Source organism: Hordeum vulgare, chromosome 4H, assembly GCF_904849725.1.
Source record: "Hordeum vulgare subsp. vulgare chromosome 4H, MorexV3_pseudomolecules_assembly, whole genome shotgun sequence".
Taxonomy (NCBI): Eukaryota; Viridiplantae; Streptophyta; class Magnoliopsida; order Poales; family Poaceae; genus Hordeum; species Hordeum vulgare.
The window spans coordinates 281181672-281186671 of NC_058521.1; positions in this window are offsets into that span (position 1 = coordinate 281181672).

Below are 5000 nucleotides of genomic sequence, written 5' to 3' on the forward strand. Positions count from 1 at the left end.
TTCTTGTTGTTGTTGTTGTTATCATTGTTGTCGCTCTTCTCGATAATCTCATCATTGTCGCTGTTGTCGTTGTTGTCGTCGTTGTCGTTGTCGTCGTCGTCATTGTTGTTGTTGTTGTTGTTGTTGTTGTTGTTGTTATTGTTGTTGTTGTTGTTGTTGTTGTTTCTGTTGTTGTTTTGTTGTTGTTGTTGTTGGTGGTGTTGTTGTTGTTGTTGTTGTTGTTGTTGTTATTGTTGTTTTTGATATTTTTGTGACTGTTGTTGTTGTTGTTGTTGTTGTTGTTGCTGTTGTTGTGGTTGTTGTTGTTGTTGTTGTTGTTGTTGTTGTCGTTGTTGTCGTCGTTATCCGCGTCATCGTCGTCGTCGTCGCGGTCGTCGTTGTTGTTGTTGTTGTTGATATTGTTGTTGTGGTTGTTGTTGTTGTTGTTGTTGTTGTTGTTGTTGTTGTTGTTGTTGTTGTTGTTTTTGTGGTGGTTGTTGTTGTTGTCATTGTTGTTGCTGTTGTCATCGTCATCGTTGTCGTCGTCCTCGTAATCGCTGGCGTCCTCATCGTTGTTGTCGTCGTCCTCATCGCTGTTGTTGTTGTTGTTGTTGTTGTTGTTGTTGTTGTTGTTGTTGTTGATGATGATGATGACGATGTTCTTATTCTTCGTTGTCGTCGTAGTCGTCGTCATCGTTATTGTTATTGTTGTTGCTGTTGTTGTTTTTGTTGTTGTTGTTGTTGTTTTTGTCGTTGTTCTTGTTGTTGTTGTCGACGTCATCATCGTCGTCGTCATCGTGGTCGTCGTTGTTCTTGCTGTTGTAGTACTTGTTGTTGTTGTTGTAATTTTTGTTGTTGTTCTTCTTGTTGTTGTTGTTTTTTGTTGTCGTCGTCGTCTTCATTGTTGTTGTTGTTTTTGTTGTTGTCGTTCTTGTCATCGTCGTTGTTTTTGTGGTGGTCGTTGTTGTCGATGTTCTCATTGTTGTTGTTGTTGTCTTTGTCGTAGTTGTCGTTGTTCTTGTCGTTGTCGTCATTGTCTTTGTTGACGTCGTTGTCGTCGTCATCGTCATCGTTGTTGTTGTTGTGGTGGTGGTGGTGGTGGTTGTTGTTATTGTTGTTGTTATTGTTGTTGTTGTTGTTGTTGTTGTTGTTGATGTGGTTGTTGTTGTTGTTGTTGTTGTTGTTGCCATCATCGTTGTCGTCATCGTTTTCGTTGTCTTTGTTGCTTTTGTTGTTGTCGTTGGTGTCGTTGTTGACGTTGTTGTCTGTGACAACCCGATGCCGACGCCCGAGAAGATTCCCCCTTCTTTTCCGTTTCCGTCGTGTGGTTAGTTTTATTTGTTGCATCATCATGTAGTTTGCATCATGGCATCATGCATGGCATTGTGTCAAGTGTGTTATTTGTCGGTGTTGCTTGTGAGTGTGGCATTGTTCGTTGGCGTGATGAGAGTGGGTGCAACAGAGCCGCTTCAAACCCTGTTGCACCGCGGACCTAAAACCTTCACTCCCCTCCTCTCCTCTTTTATTTGTTTTTATGGTTTTGACAAAGTTCAGTTTTAACCCCCGTTAAAAAGTTCGTCTTCTTTTAAATTCCTTTTATTAAATGTGGGGGAAACCCCTTGGGTTTTTCTTTTATTTTTCCTCTTGTTTTATTTTAAAAACAGTCTCATTTCTTTTATCCTTTAAAGAGTATGTATTTTAGTCTTTAAATAAAAGGGGTTTGATTTTTATTCTTTTGTAAAAAAAGGGGTTTATTTATTATTTCAAAAGGAAGGGTTTTATTTTAATTCTTCAAAAGGTTTTATTTTATTTTTTTCGTTTTAGAAAAAGTGAAATCTATTTTTATAGTTGGGGTATATTTTTTTTCAAAGGGGCCCACAGGCATTTTCTTTATTTTTGTTTAATCCTTTTCCTTGTGGTGTATTCTATTTAAAAAAAGCAAAGAAGAGAGAGGGGTGGCCCAGCCTTTGGTCGAGTTGGGCCAAGGCCCAGCAACCCCCCAACCCTAGCGTCGCTCCAGGATCCCGAGAACCCATCTCCCTCGCGCCGTTGCCCTGCTCCCCTCGCGCGAGCCCCTCCTCGTTCCCCTTCCTCATGCGCCCGATCCCCTTCTCCTCCCAGCGCCACCGTGCTTCCCTCGACCACCTCGCCCATGGCCGTCCTCGTGCCGTGCCGCGCGCGCCCGCGCCGCGCGCTGCCGGCTAGCCTGCACCTCGCCTCCCTGTTCCTCGAGCCGCAGCCGCCGTTCCCGGCGATGCGCCGCCATTCCCGCACTCGCCGTGCGTGGCCTCGCCTCTCCTCGTCCCCATGCTCGCCGATGCAGCTCCCCGTCGCGCCGCCTCGCTGCGCGTCCGTCGCCGTGCCTCCGCGCCGCCGTGCTCGCAATGGTCTACCTCCTCCTCTCCATGGAGCCTAGGAGCTGCTGCTCACGGTGCGCCGCCCCGACCTCCTCCGCCGGTGCGCCCCCCTGCTGTCGTTGGGCCGTTGCTGTTGCCTGGCTGTTGCTGCCGACTTCCAGCTGCTGCTGCGGGCCGGTTGAGGTAGCCGCTGCTGCCTGTCGCTGTTGCCTGCTTGTGCTGCCTCGCTGCTCCTGTTGTTGTTGCGTTTTGCTGCTGCCTTGCCGATGCATGGCTGTTGCTTGTGTCGATTGCTGCTGGTCCTTGTGCTGCTTTGCTGCGGCTAGTCACTGTTGCTTGGTATTGCCTTTGAGATGTTGCTGTTCGTGCTGCTTGAGTCGTAGCCCTTGCGTGCTTGGTTGCGTTAGTTGCTGTTGCTGTAGTTAGGTTGCTTGCTGCCTAGTTGTTGCTTTCTTGCTAGGTAGCTTGTAGCTCTTGCTGCCAGGTGCTAGTTGCTGCTGTTATCGAGGTAGACTGCTGGTGCTTGCTTATGTTGCCGTCGCCGCGTGGACCATCGGAGCCGCCGTGGAGTCGACAAGACCGCGAGTACCACGACGTCCGCGACGACCCCCTGAACGAGTTCGACTACCGTCGCCAAAGACCATGAACCGACGCCGAAGACCGTGAACCACGACGCCGAGCGAACGACTACCGTCGACGAGACCCGGCTTCCACGACGACCACGACGACCGTTGTTCTCCTTCACCGATCCGATCCGCCCGAACGCACACGTCGAAGGTATACCGTGGGAACGAGTCATGTACCGAACGAATGTGATGTATGAGTTGTATGTATGTTTGCACCGTATGTTTGACCGTAGCACGTGTACCTCTTTTGTTGTGCCTCGACACATGGGAACCCGGTAACCGGGATCACCCCATCTTTATTTACCGTTCCCGCATGCGCTCCCTATACGTTGGCACGATATGTCGTCGAGTTATCGGGAAAGAACGTTGACGTGGTATCATTTCCGTCTTGCCGCCATGGTTCCCTCTCGCTCACCGTGGCGACACTTGTTTCTTTCTCCCCTTGCCCGTGTTGTTTGAACTTGCATGCATGACGCATTCATGGCACAAATCGTGTGTTGCATGCCTCTTGTGCCATAGCACCGTTCTATGCTCCGCGTGTTAACCGACTAGGATGACTAGTAGAATCACCCGCTTCACCCCTTGCCATGTTAACAACAATTTAATAGTGCCGTGTAAATAATCTGGAGTGAACTAAATATCAATCGTGGAGTTTCGTCGATATGCAACCCATTGCATATCGAGCTTCACTTAATGTGTAGAGTTTGCGTGAGGTGAATTACCATGCCATCCCTTGCATCATTGAACTGATCATGCATCATATTCGGTTGTGCATCATGTTGTGCATCGTGTGGTGAATACCTGTGTTGATGTCTGTTTCCGTTTTTGCTCCGTCTCGATAGAGTTCCGCAAGCGTGTCAGAATGTGAGGACCTGTTCGGCTACGTTGGTTCGCCGACTTCATGGAGTTGTTCTTATTCCAAGCGGGAGCTCAGGCAAGATGACCATTTCCACAGATACCATTACTATCATTCCCATGCTAGTTATTTCGCTTCTATCGATTATGTCTCGTTGCCTACCACATGTTAAATTCAGCCTCTCAACAATGCCATGATAACCTTCAACCTGATCGACCTAGCAAACAACCTTGATAATTCATTTTAGATTAAAGCTGGTCTAGCAAGGCCCAACTTTGGTACTACATTTGCCTAATCACTAATGCATTGCAAAGGGAGTAATTAACCCGAGGATAATTTAATCAACCCCCGTGCCAGTGCTCCTCATCAGTGTTGGTCGAAAACATAGCAGCTTATTAACGCTACCCGGGGCAGCTCGGCGTTTGGCGTGGTATCCATTGCTCATCCGTCGGGTCCTAAGAACGAGGTACGCGACTCCTATCGGGATCGTCGACACGTCGGGCAGCCTTGCTGGATTAGTTTTACCTTTGACGGAATATCTTGTGCATCGGGATTCCGGTGATGCTTTGGGTAATCTCAGAGTTGAGGTTTTCCACTAGGGAATCCGACGAGATCGCGAACTTCATGATTGAGGATTTCTATGTGGCTTTTGGTAATTTGTGATGGACTAGTTGGAGCACCCATGCAGGGTTAAATCTTTCGGAAAGCCGTGCCCGCGGTTATGTGGCAACGTGGAAACTTTGTTTAACACTTGTTCTAGATAACTTGAAGTTAACTTAATTAAAATATGCCAACTGTGTGCGTAACCGTGACTGTATCTATCGTGAGTTCCTTCTCCGATTGAGGACACGGTGGGGTTATGTCTATCGTTCACTTGATCATCAGTAGTTCACGTCCGCTATGCACAGATCTTCCCCCTCTTATTTCTTGTACTCGTAAGTTAGCCACCATATATATATGCTTAGCCGCTGCTGCAACCTCACCACTTAACCATGCCTCACCCATTAAGCTTTGCTAGTCTTGATACCTTTGGAAATGAGATTGCTGAGTCCCATGTGGCTCACAGATTACTACAACACCAGTTGCAGGTACAGGTAAAGGTTACTTGACGCGAGCGCGTTGATAGTTCATTTGGAGTTGCTTCTTCTTCTTCTTCACCGATCTAGGATGGGTTCCAGGCCG